This window comes from Malus sylvestris, chromosome 10 (assembly GCF_916048215.2).
Source record: "Malus sylvestris chromosome 10, drMalSylv7.2, whole genome shotgun sequence".
Taxonomy (NCBI): Eukaryota; Viridiplantae; Streptophyta; class Magnoliopsida; order Rosales; family Rosaceae; genus Malus; species Malus sylvestris.
In genome coordinates this window covers 23,360,349-23,376,027 of record NC_062269.1, presented here as the reverse complement: position 1 = coordinate 23,376,027, position 15,679 = coordinate 23,360,349, and the positions used below count along the sequence as shown (strand labels likewise).

The following is a 15,679-nucleotide window of genomic DNA, read 5'->3' as shown; positions in this document are numbered from 1 at the left end:
TCGGATAGCGGTACCTCTTCAATTTTTTAGAAAACAATCCTGGTGGGAGTCTAGCTCTCGAGATTCGGAGAGCGGTGCCTCTTCAATTTTTTAGAAAGCAATCTTGGTGGGAGTCTGGCTCTCGAGATTTGGAGAGCGGTGCCTCTTCGATTTTTTAGCAAGTAATCATGATGGAAGTGTTTTCTCGATGTGAATAAAGGTTGGGCATTTTTACCAGTCTGCCTTGCCACGGAGCACAAAGGCTGACACACACAGGGACTTTCCAGTTATCAAGCAGTGGTGATATTCCTTTACCCTTGTGGTTAATGGTAGGGTAGTTGGACCTTCAAAATTTATATGTCTAAACTTTGTCAGAGATCTTTGGTAAAGTTATCTGTGGTACCCGAAGAGCTGATGTTGCGTGTGAGGATTGTCGACATATTTTACTCAGGAAAATCTGCTTCTCGAAATCCGGAGAGTGGTGCCTTTTCGATTTTTGAACAAACGGCCCTAGTGCCCTTTCTTTTATAGGGGCACTAATTGTGTGCAAGAAGTACGTTCAGAGAGTTATTGCTTGTAGGAACTTTCCCCTTATTTTCATACTTCAGAGATTTATTGGACCTCATTTCTCATTCATCATTTTTGAAAATGTCTGACCCATCCGACCGTCGTTTTGACTTGAACTTTGGTGAAGGGGCAGCCATGCCTCCTCAAGACAACATATGGGCCCATCCTTCTTATCCCCTACTGATCCTTTTACCGTTAGGGACTCTGTGATGAAGAATGATATGACCGCTGCGTTGGTGGCCAGGAACCTTCTCACTCCTAAAGATAACAGACTACTTTCCAAACGGTCTGATGAGTTGGCTGTTAAGGATTCTCTGGCCCTCAGTGTTCAGTGTGCAGGTTCTGTGTCTAATATGGCCTAACGCCTATTTGCTCGAACCTGCCAAGTTAAATCATTGGCGGCTAAAGTGATAAGTCTCAAATAGAAGATTAGAAGGCTCAAGCATGAGAATAAACAGTTGCACATGCTCGCACATGACTATGCTACAAATATGAAGATGAAGCTTGACCAGCTGCAGGAATCTGATAGTCAGATTGTACTTGATCATCAAAGGTTTGTAAGTTTGTTCCAAAGACATTTATTGCCTTCGTCTTCTAGGGCTGTACCACGTAATGAAGCTTCAAATGATCAACCTCCGGTGCCTTCTTCTTCTGGGGTTCTGCCCAGTACTGAGGCTTTGAATGATCACCCTTCGATGCCTTCTCTTTCTGGGGTTCTGCCGATTGCTAAGACTTCCCCTGAGCAATCTTTGTGAAGGCTCCCTCTTGTTTGTTTATTTTGATTCATGTATATGTACATATTTGTAACTTATCAGAGATATCAATAAATAAGCTTTGCTTCATTTCAACGTATTGTGTTAAATATACCAAAGCCTTCTTCACTAAGTTCTTTGAATTTTTTCTTTTGTTGAAACTTGTATGTTGAAGCTTTATGAGTGAAGCATGTAGGTTGAGGTAGTGCTCCCTTAATTTCCCGAGCGAGGAAAACTTCTCGGTTGGAGACTTGAAAGATCCAAGTCACTAGGTAGTTGTGAACCTTCCAAGTATCGAGATGTAGTAGCATATGGTAAGAGTCCCCCAAGTCTCCGGTCGAGGGAGTTGACGAATGAGGTGTCTTGATAGTAGCCAAGTTTCCAAAGTAACAAAACTTCATCGTTTTCCTTTCTAAGTGGTAGCCCAAAATTCCTCCTTCATATATATTTTTTATGAAAGTTGTTAGGCCCAAAGAAGATGAGGTCTAGGCCTTTTTTTTTCGAATTTCCGAAAAAAAAAAATATTTTTAAGCTTTATAGGTGAAACTTTGTAGGTGAAGCTTTGAGGTTGAAACTTTGTTGGGTACCATGAATTTATTTTGCTTCAGACTATCTTGATCAAAAGTGTGTGAAGCTTTTGGCATTTGTAGTTGAAGCTTTGGTGTTGAAGCTTTGTGGGTGAAGCTTTTGTGTTGAAGCTTTGGAGTTGAAGCTTTGTGGGTAAAGCTTTGGAGTTAAAGCTTTTGTAGGTGAAGCTTTTGAGTTAAAGCTTTGTGGGTGAAGCTTTGGAGTTGAAGCTTTGTGGGTGAAGCTTTGGAGTTGAAGCTTTTGTAGGTGAAGCTTTGGAGTTGAAGCTTTGTAGGTGAAGCTTTTGTGTTGAAGCTTTGTAGGTGAAGCTTTGGAGTTGAAGCTTTTGTAGGTGAAGCTTTGGAGTTTAAGTTGAAGCTTTTATGTTGAAGCTTTGTAGGTGAAACTTTTGAGTTGAAGCTTTTGTAGGTGAAGCTTTGGAGTTGAAGTTTTGTAGGTGAAGCTTTTGAGAATTGTGGTTGAACTCCTTTGATGAAGCTTTTGTTAGCACCATAAATTGCTTTTGCTTCAAATTGTCTTGATCAAGAGTGTGTGAAGCTTTTGAGAATTGTAGTTGCCCTCCATTGATGAAGCTTTTGTTGGCACCATAAATTGGTTTTGCTTCACATTGTCTTGATCAAGAGTGTGTAAAGCTTTTGAGAATTATGGTTGCCTTCCATTGATAAAGCTCTTGTTGGCACCATAAATTGGTTTTGCTTCATACATTCTTGATCAAGAGTGTGTGAAGCTTTTGAGAATTATGGTTGAACGCCTTTGATGAAGCTCTTGTTGGCACCATAAATTGGTTTTGCTTCACAGTGTCTTGATCAAGAGTGTGTGAAGCTTTTAAGAATTGTAGTTGTCCTCCATTGATGAAACTTTTGATTTTCACCATAAATTGGTTTTGCTTCACACTATCTTGATCAAGAGTGTGTAAAACTTTTGAGAATTTGTAGTTGTCCTCCATTGATGAAGCTTTTTTGAATTTCCCATTTTTTTTTTTTTTTGGGAAAACTAGAAATTTGAAAATGTGGGAGAGACAACGTATACAAATTTTGCTTCCACATTATTGAGCAAAAGATTGTGATGCAAGCCATACCTTGTAGTAGTCGAAGGTTTGGATTAACCATGTAAATTGAATTTGCTTTGAACAGTCTTGATCAAGAGTGTGTGAAGCTTTCTATGAGTTGTATGCATTGTTACAGAGGAGAAATGTCTGAAGCAGATGCAAGAGGACTGAAGAGCTTGATCTTCGTATACCATGCACTGAAGCTGTTGTTGGCTTGCAATAAGACTTTGTTAGTGACTATAACTCTTGTTAGGCATAAATGCTCCCCTAGTTGAGTTGTAAAGCTTAAGGGTTTTATATTATTTGTGAATGCTAGGAGTTCACATGTACAAGTTGTACCATTCATCTTCTAGTTTGTGGAATGAATGGTGGGTTGCTTTCATCACTTTGTTGGTGGTACGAAGGTGAGTTCCTTCATCACCTTTCATCACCTAGTTTGTGGCACGAAGATGAGTTCCTTCTTCACATTTCATCACCTGGTTGGTGGCATGAAGATGAGTTCCTTCTTCACCTGATTGGTGATAAGAGTGGCAAGTTGCCAAATAATATTAGAGTACGGTTGTACATTTCATCACCTGGTTGGTGGCATGAAGGAGAGTACGAGTTCTACATTTCATCACCTAGTTGGTGGCACAAAGGTGAGTTCCTTCATCACTTAGTTAGTAAGAATAAGGGCAAGGTGTCGAGGCATATTATAGCAAGTGTAGAATGACACAAAGTGTGTTGAACCCTTTCGAAGCACAGTTGGCTTATGTATGGATATGTTGGAATGTATGATGTTTATGTATGAATGTGTTGGAATATATGAATGTGTTAGAATGTATGATGTTTATGTTGATTGACATGAGTGATGCTTATGAATGTTTTGTTATGCATGAAGGGATCCATGCTTTCGATATGTGAACCATGTTAGTTGTAACACTTAGTATCACATACTTTGTGTCAAAGTACGCATGTTGAAGCTCTGAGTTAGAGTATAAAGGTAGGTCAGCGTAGACCAAGTGTTCCAATGCTAGGAATGCAAAAGACTCAGAAGAAGTTGTCTAAATTCCCTCTTCTTTAAATATTTACTGAATGGCTTGTGTGACAAAAGATCTCAAGCGGTTGAGGGTCAAAACATTTTCAATGTGTATGCCTTCTTATAATAGCATTTCCTTTAGTACCTAGTCTTCCACTTTGAAAGAGTGAGGCTTGGCCCCATAGTCATAATAGTCGACGATACGTTCACCCTTGGTTGTCTTGATACAAACTTTTATCCCTCTTGTTGTAATGGGCTTGCTGAGAGTAAAATTCTTTCCTCTTATCAGGAGACAAATATGTTTGGTGACTTAACGAGTAGCTAAATGAGGTAGGAGATGATGCAATGGGTGTTTGAATGGCCAAGATCTCCTCAATTGGTAGAACTTAACTTCCACTTCCCACTTGTTGATAATGGTTAACCATATGGGGGTTCCCTTGCTATGTCCTTGCTTCGGCGGAGGCGGCACCTCAAAGTAAGTCTTCCAAGTGTTGGCATTGATCATGTACTTGAAAAAACAATCACGTAGGCCTGCCGTGAAAGCTTTAAGGGCGGTTTTGTCATCTGCCTCAGCGCAACGAGAATACTCATGGCTAAAACGACCAGCATACTCTCGTAATGACTGGTCCGGCTTCTGGCGAATAGTGTACAAGTCATTTGCAGAATGTAAGCGATTATTCTGGAAGATGTGTTGAAAGACAAATAGTTTCCTTAATTCCTTAAATGAGTCTACTGTCTCAGGTGGAAGACGACAATACCAGTTTAGAGCTCCGCCAGAGAGGGTTGAAGGGAAGAGAAGACATCACCCTTCGTCGGCGTGCATCCGATATTCCATGGTGGACTCAAAGAGGTTAAGGTGTTCAATCAGGTCCTCCCTTCTAGTATAGAGTTGTAAACCAAGCTTTTGTTTTGTCTTCGCTTGAAGGGGGTTGTCGAGGATCCTTTTTGTAAGAGGGATAGGCCTAGGTTGGTTCCAATTAGGTATCTCAGCTTGTCGTTCGGCTTTCAACTCGTTTACTTTCTTAAGGAACTGTAGGACAAGAGGGTCCTGAATGGAGTCATGTGCCACTGGAGCTTTCTTTCGTAAATCTCCATCTTCTCTTGGAAGTAGGAAGGTTTGATCAAGAGCATGTGATTTTTCCCTGGACTCGTCGTACTGACTTCCAAGGTATGTCTGTCGGAACATCTCTGAGTCCCCTATACCTTCGTGTTTCTCTAAGACTTGTTGCCCCTTCCTTAAATTGGTAGCCAGCCTGGGACATAGGAGGGGACCAAGTCTTTTAGAAACCCTTGGGTCATTGATCTTCGAGCTTACATGGATAAGATTGTCTTAACGTTGCTTTAGGAAGTCTTGACAGTCGCGAAAAACAGCTTTCAATCCTTCCACTCCTTTTGTAAAAAGGTGTCTTCCTCCACTCCTCCTGCTTTGGGTCGAAGCAGCTGGGTTGAGAGAAGTCTCATGTTGGTTGCCATTTCGATGAGTAGCTCGCTCCTCAACAGGAATACCCATGTCGAGGGCAAATGACCCTCCGTGTTGGGGGGCACCCAGTTGATGGTTAACTTCCACATGGGTGATAAGCTTGTGTGTTTTAGTATATTTAGCCTCGTGGAGCATTTCGAAGACCTTCTCATACTACTCTTGGAGGATCTCATTCTTCATCGATATCTTATTGTTCTGAGCCTCTAGCTCATCGACTTTAGCCTGAAGAGCAAACTTTTTTTGTTCATTCTTTCGTTACTTTGCACTATGTGCGAGGGGGTGTCGTTCTATGTGCTGTGGCTTCCTTCGCTCTCCATGTTGGATAGGGATGCCTGGTCAAAAAAGAGTGTACGAATGGTGGAAACTATCTTGACAAAGCTGAAAAAAGTAGGAATAAGTGCAATTCCCACAGACGACGCCAAATGTTGATGCATAAAATCAGTGAGGACTTTGGTACAACATCAAGTGTTAAGTTTGTGACCTTTGTTAGAGTGCTCTGGTCACTAGTGTGGATAAGTATGTAAATGGATAGAGACAGGGAAGCAAACACAAGATGTACGTGGTTCACCCAGATTGGCTACATCCACGAAGTAGAGGAGTTCTCATTAATTGTGAAGGGTTTACACAAGTACATAGGTTCAAGCTCTCCTTTTGTGAGTACTAGTGAATGATTTAGTACAAATGACATTAGGAAATATTGTGGGAGAATGATCTCCTTTTATAGAAGATAGTTTCTAGCTTTGTTCTGACATTGACACGTGTCATGTTGTGATTGGCTTCTAATGTTGACACGTGTTGCGCTATGATTGGCTTCTGATGTCGACACGTGTTGCACTATGATTGGCCTCCTGGTTGGAGGGTAACTCTTCTGGGTCCTTGACGGTATAACGTTGACTGGTGCTCAGTAGTTTCGGGATTGGTTAAGTATGGTACAAACAATTCGTATTCTTGAATTCAGTAATGGAAATTCTCCCAACTATTGAGTACAATTTAGACTTTTATCACGAGTTTTATCAAGTGTTCTTTCTCGGTTCTAACAATATGGAGCTTTTGCTTGCCAATCTTGATCACGGCAAACTTTTCGATGATGCAATGACCTGTGGTGCAAAGATGGATGTGCTTGCAGTGATTGAAAGTTGTCCATGTTGGATATAAGTCAACAATCTGTGATATAATTATATATGCTAATAAATAATAAATGCGAATAGAAAAATTAACAGAGTATGAACAAAACAAAAATATAAAACAGACAACTTGAAGATCGAGGCTTGCGTACCACAATGTCCTTGAAATAGAAATTTCGCCCTTACTTAGTGCTTGTAGTTCTCCGGACTTCTGTTTCACCAGGATTCAACGATCAAGTTAGAATTCCAGCATCGGAAAACTTAACTTCTGGCAAATTTCTATGTGGTTCTCTCAGTAAGAAGGTTTAGGAATGTAGAAGAAGAATTTGATATTTTCTGTGTTCTAAATGCCATACAAATGGATGTATATATATTGTGATTATACATGTTCGCAACAGGTATGAGAATGGGATGTGACTGTTGGGAGACATCTCTTCAGATGGGGTGCTGTGTTCTCTGCGTTTTTCATTGACTTCAGACTTCATCTTAAAAATTGAGTCTGTTAAAAAAATAATTTAATTAAATTCGAAATTAATTAAAAATAATTAATTAAAGAATTTAATTTTCAGAGCCCATCTTTTGATAATTAAATTTATAGTAATTATATATTAATTACCAATTAATTTGTGCACCCCAAAGCCCAACCCCAAGGGTGAGCCCAATTGTATTCTCCAAGGCCTATTACTCCAATCACCTTCTATAAACAATCAGAATAGGTCCAGAAACCAAGTTCTTCCTTATTTCATAAACATACAGCACATTCAGTAAGTTGAGACTCTTTCCAGATGTGAATTTGAGTACCACTTTGCCTTGCCTTCCACCGCAGATGAGGCAGAATTGCCCATATACAACTTTTCTCCATGGGCAACATGATGGTATTTAGTGAATAGATTTCTGTTAGAGTAGATGTGCTTAGTAGCACCAGTATCTAACAGTCATTCACTCACATTTGAGACCATGTTGACCTTGGACACAACAGCAGCCAATTCTTCATTGGTGGTTGCCATGTTAGCATGGTTGTTGTTGTTTCTGTTGGCATGATTTCCATCCTTACGATGATAACAATCTTGTGCCTTGTGACTAGATTTGCCACACATATAGCATGCGCCCTTAATCTTCTTCAGATTCTTGCCTTTGGGAGCAAGGGCAGATTGTACAAACTGCTTGGTTTTCGGAGCCTTATTCTTCTTCGGCTTGGCCTTGGAGTTTCCTCCCTCAACATAATTTGCATTGGCTTCAATGGTAGCAAACCCTCCAGAATGGTTTGCCTTTCTGTGGTCTTCTTCCACTCGTAGCCTCATGATCAAATCCTCCATATTCATCTCACGACGCTTGTGCTTCAGATAAATTTTGAAGTCATTCTAGGAAGTTGGCAACTTTTCGATTATCGCCCCAACTTGGAAATGCTCATTGATCTCGCATCCCTCGGAGTGTAGTTCATAGATCAATTTCAGGATTTCTTCGACCTGAGAGACAACAGATTTTGAATCCACCATTGTATATTTGAGAAACTTACCGATAACAAATTTCTTTGAACCGGCATCATCAATCTTATACTTTTTCTTCAGGGATTCCCACAACTCCTTTGCTGTCTTGCATAGAGAATAAATGTCGTAGAGATTGTCATCCAAACTATTCAGAATATAATTCCTGCAACAAAACTCGGAATGATTCCAAGTTTCAATTGCCATGACAGTCTCTTTCGTCATTAGATTCTCATTAGACTTTGGAGCTTCTTCCTTGACAACATAAGCGAGATTCATCGTTGTCAGGAAAAACAACATCTTCTGTTGCCATCTCTTGAAGTCCAGCCCTTTGAATTTCTAAGGCTTTTCAGAGTATTTTGGTGTAGGGCCATTCACATTCACAAATTGTTGATCCATGAATTTTGTTTCAAGATTGTTGGATATAAGTCAACAATCGGTGATATAATTATATATGCTAATAAATAATAAATGCGAATAGAAAAATTAACAGAGTATGAATAAAACAAAAATATAGAACAGATAACTTGAAGATCGAGGCTTGCGTACCACAATGTCCTTGAAACAGAAATTTCGTCCTTACTCAGTGCTTGTAGTTCTTCGGACTTCTGTTTCACAAGGATTCAACGATCAAGTTAGAATTTCAGCATCGGAAAACTTAACTTCTGGCGAATTTCTGTGTGGTTCTCTCAGTAAGAAGGTTTAGGAATGTAGAAGAAGAATTTGATATTTTCTGTGTTCTAAATGCCATGCAGATGGATCTATATATAGTGTGATTATGCATGTTCGCAACAGGTATGAGAATGAGGTGTGACTGTTGGGAGACATCTCTTCAGATGAGGTGTTGTGCTCTCTGCGTTTTTCATTGACTTCATCTGAAAATATGAGTCTGTTCAAAATATAATTTAATTAAATTCGAAATTAATTAAAAATAATTAATTAAAGAATTTAATTTTCAGAGCCCATCTTTTGATAATTAAATATATATTAATTACCAATTAATTAGTGCACCCCAAGGGTGAACCCAATTGTATTCTCCAAGGTCTACTACTCCAATCGCTTTCTATAAAGGACAAGGCCTTATAAAGTAATGAAATCTTTTGGGAATTGCCAATGTGGGACAAAGAAATTTCTACTCAAACTACTCAAATTTCCAACAGTCCATAGATGATACAAAGGGAATTGAGACAATAGTAGATGTAGGTGGGGGTAATGGGACTACGCTGCGTTTACTAGTCAAGGCCAGTCCTTGGATTCGAGGCATTAACTTTGATCTTCCTCATGTTGTCTCTCTTGCTCCAGAGTGCGATCGCATTGAGAATGTTGGAGGTGACTTTTTCGATCGTATACCAAATGCTGATGCTGCAATTATCATGGTTGGTACATATGAAATCAAGAAAACTAAGGGCTGATGCTGCAATTAAACTTTGGCTATACATTATTCCTTTAAGTTTATTGTCTTTCTCTAAGTTTTCATTCACAACAAGATACGCGCGTTATGATAAAAGGGCGCGACATTATCAATTTTTTTGTGACACGCAGTGGGTTCTTCATGACTGGGGTGACAATGAGTGCATTCGTATCCTTAAGAAGTGACGATAAGTCCAATCTGTTATTCAAGCGTTTCCTTAAATTTTTGGAGGATAAAATGTTAAGGATGCCGGACTTGTATTCTCAAACAAGTATTTCATCGAAGTGAATTTTCAAGTTGTTGTGTCCCTCTGTTCATTTTTCTGTTGCAGGATTGTAAAAATTGTCAAGTTAATTACGTACTTGGCTTTTCGCCTCTACAGACATTAGGTATCCTTTAAACAGAAGGAAAATAATATTTAATTGTACGACTTTCACTTTGTCGTCTGGCTTGTAGTATTTGGATTGTTTTGGCAAAATAATATTGAATTGTGTGATGTGTTGTTTAGAAAGAACAAGAAATCCTCGTCCCACACCGGCAAAGTGGAGAAAGCAGAGTTGCTCATGAAGCATAAAAGGGAGCCAACGGCGGTAATGTAAGACATCTTTGCGCTTGGGGCAATGACGCAGCTAATGAGGTTCTAACCGAGGCGCGTCTATTGCTGGTTGAAAACTATTTCCAAACCCCCTCTCGGGCTTGGGTTCAACCTTATGCCCTTGAGAATTTCTGGAAGGGTCAACTCTTTGGGTAGACCCTACAATTTTTAGTTGAAAAAATTTATATTCCAACTATTTTACTTGAGTTATTTCTCATCTAATGGCAATGTGTTTCTTAGAACATGCAGACCTCATAATCATAACTTTTTATTTTATTCATGTGGAGGTTTTCTCCAACTGTGCGAAAACTGGAGAAAATATGTGGTCGCGGATGAGGGAAACTAAGACGTACGTGTTTGCATCTAAGAATACGATGCTTGCAATCCAGAGTTGAAGAAAGACATTTTGTCCTTTGAACTCAAGCATATAACCCCAAAACAACCAATGAAGTTGACCGCCTACCCACAATGCGATGCACGATAGGCCTTTCCATTTAAGCTTCATGTTGCTCCAAGCGAGAACCAGCGGCAGGAGACAAAAGAACCACACAAAGTATTGTGCAGTCATTACCTGTCAACAATGAGCAGAAGTAATTTAGATTTAGTCGGGAAAACAAAATTATGTAAGAAACCATACGTTCGAAAGTACACTAGGAATGCAACATCGAAAGTAATCAGGTACGTTAAAAATTTACTAATCCAGCAATTTATATATGAGAAAATAGTAATAAAGAGAAAAACCTTGTTGAATGCCACGAATGCCACTGTCTGTACTAAGCAGCAGAATGGAAGGTCTTTGGCAAAACTAAAAACAAGAACAACCTGGACTATCAACTGAGGCAAAAATGAGACGAGTTTCTCCAATATCGAAAGTTTTAAGTTTAGGGTGGTACTGAAGGTAGATGTGATAAAAGTAAACGGAAAAATTGTGCCTTGGATCAGTACGGGTAAGATGATACAATAGTGCTTCATACAGGAAATCCCACCCATACAGATGATAGAATAAACCAGTGAAAAGGAAGAATACGGCTGCTGATATAAAGGAGAAAAGTATCCTTTCTCGTGTTAATGCACTTTTCAAAAGAAACCACGGGCAAAGAAGCTGAGTGAGCCTTGTAACAGAACTGCTTTGAGGTGAATCTTGCCGACGATTCCAATATTGAAGTCTAGGCTTCTGACCATGTCGAAACACATGCGGATCCAGAATCATAAGGATGGGGAGTGCGTGAATAATGGGGTAGATTCTGAAGTGGACAACAAGCCCATACCAAAATGCAGCTTGTAACTCACGTCCTGTCATGAAGAAAAAAACAGTTATGGACGGAAGCCATAACAACCATTCAAAAAATTTAGTTTGACTAACGCTTCTTATAGCAGAATGCAATGCCTACTTGGGTTTTCATAGAGAGATCATGCTCACAAAATGCACAGGATCATTTTGAATCCGAGAAACATTTGGGAATATTGAAATCATAATTCTATTATCATAAAAAGGAAAACAACAAAGATAGTGCCATGTTTGTCGGTATCTAGCACAGTCACCTCAAAGAGAATGAATCATGAGAAGCTCGAACATCATTACAGAAAACACGAGAAATAGAAGCGCATTGCTAGTTTGATAAATGCGATACACAAAAGATACTCTCACCGGATAGAAAGAAACGTAAAAGAACCTTACATCCAATAATGCTTCACTTTCTGTAATCTCTGCTGAGGTTTATACAAGTACATAATTTCACTTTCATAAAAAGCATTCGATTTGATTCGTATTTAAGATAATCTAGAGATATGACTCATTTATTACTGACAGTAATTAGTAGCAGTAAATATCAGACAAAGAAAGAAACTTACACCGTTCATAAGACATATGAAGACCCAAAGAACCAAAGCACAAACAATTGGCTCACAATTCCCTCGAGTCCCAATCGTAAAAGTAAACGGATTAAAGAGCCAAACAATCACAGAAATCATGCTCAATTTCTCCGGCACCCCGCGAAGCTTCAGTATGATCCTTATAAACAAACCCACAAGCAAATCTACACAAAATGCGCAAATGAAACCGGTTAATATCTGTTTAGTATCTGCAGTTCTATTTTCCATTAGAAGTCTGTAACTAGTTCTATTTGCGCATATTTCCGAATACAAAAACAAAGTACCTGCAGCTGAGAAGATGGATTTGCCCCAAGGGCGATGGAGAATGGAATTGGGTAGGAGCAGAAAGGCGAGCAGAGGAGAGTATCTGTAAGTGGATCTCTGAAATGGGGATTTACCAGACGCCATTAGAGAAGCTGCGTCCGAGAAGACCATGTAATCGATGTCTGTGTACCTCGCCTCCATGTGGGCATCCTGCCACTCTCCGTACAGGATTAAAACCACCCTCAGCACCGCCGAGACGATGAGGAGCGCACGGAATTGTATGGGCGCCATTGGGGATTGGAGGGGACGGAGATCCGAGGAGGGAGGGAGAGGAAACTGGTGAAAGGGGTCGAAGTTGTTTAAGCGGGCTGTGTAGTAAATAAATGCTTTAGCTAATGAGATTTTGGACAGAACATCTTTTTACTTATTTATTTTTAGAGCGCAATATTCAAATTTCCTTGAGCAACACGTCTTTGTTAATTTTTGTTTATTGATCTTAATCAATTCATTCGATTAGATGGTCAAAAATCGATAGGATGTGTGAAAAGTAAAAGTGATGTGAAGAGTACCACCCTTTAAACTAATCTAACTTATATACTAAGGAGAATTGACTCAAGTTGCATACAGGCTGGCATAATTTCTTGATCAACAAATTTGACTTGTATTTATTTGGGTCGTATTAAAGGAAAGCAATCATGTTTATGCACTCTAGTTGGAGGATCGATTCTTACCATTTCTTCTCCTTCCTAACAACTAACAATTTAACACGAGTTGGGTCCTTTTTGGTTAATCTAGCTTCAGTTAGTGAGGATATAAATGTACTTGGCTTTGACAAGCTTTCCAATTATATTTCAGATGTTTTATTTGATGATTGTAATGATTTTAATGAGTAACATTGTACCGGAGTCTGGAGGCATGGTTTAGTAGTTTCCTACAATGCATTGCGATAAAGATAGTAAGTTGCTCTTCAATAACTCGAATGATTTAATAAAATATGTCAGTTCGATATTCGAAGAAATTACATCAAGTCTGGAAATAGCTAAACGGAGAAATTTGCAAGTCAATTTTATAACTTAAATATAATCAACTCGCTTAATTTCTTTTTTAGAGAAACTAATAAAAAAAATTCTAAACTTTAAACTTTAACCAAAAGTCATCTTGTAAGCTGCAGCAAAGACGCGTGCAGCGTACCTTTGTTGCTTCGGACTCGGCACCTAAGCTGCAGCACATGCAAGCTCTTACGCGGCCGTCAACAATGAGACCCATTAATCTCATAAGTAAATAAACACACACAAAAACCAAAATCTTCCACTCCCCATTTATAGCAATTGGAAGCCTGCTTCTATTAAAAACAAACCCAGAAAATAAATCCCAATAAGAATCACAAACCAAAGAAAAAAAAGAAGAAGAAAAAAGATGAGAATCGAGGAACCTGACGAACTTCGACAGAACTCCCCTAGGAACCTGACGAACTTCGACATTTATCTTAGTCACTAAATGTAATTATTGAGTTTTCTCTATGTATTATAGGTTTGTAATGGTAGAACGTGGCCTTGTTGTTACTGTGCGTGTCGGCGCTTACATCTTTATATTTTTCGTATCTCTTTACGACATTAAGGCATTTTTTTCAGATTTGTGATTCAATATAATAGGATGAAAATCGAAGAAAATTAGAAGAAGAAAAGGTGTTCAGAAGGTGCGAAAGTGTCGGCAAATTTTAAGAATTCAATTTAAGAAATAGTCAATGCATGTCAACCTGTGTTTAGTTTTAGAAATAGTGTCCATGTTCATTTTCAAAAATAGTGTAGTAGTGTTCAGTTTTCAGAAATAGTATTCAATTTCAGAAATAATGTAATACAGTTTAGTTTCAAAAATAGTATAGTGTTGTTTGGTTTCAAAAATAGTGTGTTATGGAAGCACGAGTCAGTTTTTTTTCTATTTTTTCTATTTCATTTTTTTATTATATTAAACTTTTGTCTTTTTAATAAATTTTATGTCTTTTTCATTAAATAAAATTATAAGATGATTTTTTGTTAAAATAAACTTAACCCAAATCATTTTCATTAAATTTCCCTTCTTTTTATCCAATCATTTTTAAGGGGTAATATTTTACAAATATCGATTTTATTGGGTAATATTAGGAAGACTAAATTTTTTAAACCAAATTTACAAACCAAATGATGTGGTTGTTGATGATTAGACTATTACATAAGCGTTAATTAACGTGCTTATTTTCGATTGGTGACATATCATTTGATTTACAAATTTAGTTTAAAATTTTAATCTTCCTAGTATTATTTTTTATTAAAGAAAACATATAAAACAAAGGATAAATTACAGTTTGCACCCTTAGGTTTGAGTTGAATTGTAGTCTCATACAACATCTTTAAAACATTTCAATTTCATACATTACCTATCATTTCATTTCAATATCATACAGTCATTAAATATATTCCGTTAAGTTTTATGTTAAATGATGACGTGGTAGTTAAATTTATCCACACAAATATTTAAAATAATTTAAAATATTATTAAAATATTATTTATCCACATAAATAATAAAAACTAACTAATTATCATATTAGTATTCACGTCTTTTGCAAAGTGTAAAACTCATTCGCGTTGAGGATAGTTCTCATTTGTAATCTTTTGGTGTGGGACGCTCTTTTCCTTCGACCAAGTTGAAATCTCTGACAAAGTTTTTTATCGAAACCCCTTGTATGCATCATGTCCTTAATGTTCGGTTGGAAGTTTTCAAACTCATCATCAATTAATATCATACTTTGTTTCAAAAAAAAAAAAAGACTCATTCGATTTAAGCAAATTTACTATAATATACCAATGCAACATATTTTTAGAAAGGAAAATTTCATTTGAACCCTTATAACCTCTTTCTACACCCATATTATTTTCAAGTAAAAAACTAATATCTTTTTAAACCGAAGTTTACTACCTAATATACCATCACATACTCAATTCAACATGTAAATTAATCTTTACACTCATTTAGAAAATAAAATTTCAATTGAATAATTTTTATTAAAGAACTAATATCTCTTTAATCCCAAATGGAATAAAATCCCAAATTGCATAAGCATAAAGTCGTATGGCGTGCTTTCGTTAATGTAATACACTACTACATCGTAATTGATGTACGTAGTACAACATCATTCTGTGTAGAAATTAACATAATTTCTTAAGATGATGTGCCCCATTGTTGGAGCTGCTGCGCACTTCACTATGGCTCCCATCGCTATTGTTGCTAGCTGATTTGTTTGTGTTGTGGTACTTGCTGTCTTCTAATGAACCAATTTTCAGTTATTCCGTGATCTAAGGTAAGTGGTAGCAAACAACATGCTCATTTACTTTCGTAAATGGTAGCAAACCCTTGTTTCTTTAGGTTAGTTCTAGATTTTAAACCATGGTGATGGAGTGGATTCGAGGAAACCAAATTGGCATTGGCAGGGGAGGCTTCGCCACCATTTACACAGCAAAAC

The 15,679-nt window shown here is 37.9% G+C and overlaps 1 non-coding gene and 2 pseudogenes across 1 annotated transcript; 2 read left to right on the top strand and 1 right to left on the bottom strand.

Moving 5' to 3' along the window:
- The window catches only part of LOC126587282 (acetylserotonin O-methyltransferase-like), a 37,174-nt pseudogene extending 27,538 nt beyond the window's left edge, over window positions 1–9,636 (top strand).
- Window positions 9,637–10,053: 417 nt separating this feature from the next.
- Window positions 10,054–10,205, top strand: LOC126588078 (U4 spliceosomal RNA). The gene has a single exon (XR_007611312.1). It is a non-coding gene; the product is annotated as a U4 spliceosomal RNA (small nuclear RNA).
- Window positions 10,206–10,301: 96 nt separating this feature from the next.
- On the bottom strand, window positions 10,302–12,577 carry LOC126587278 (GPI mannosyltransferase 1-like; annotated as a pseudogene).
- Between the last annotated feature and the right edge of the window lie 3,102 nt (window positions 12,578–15,679).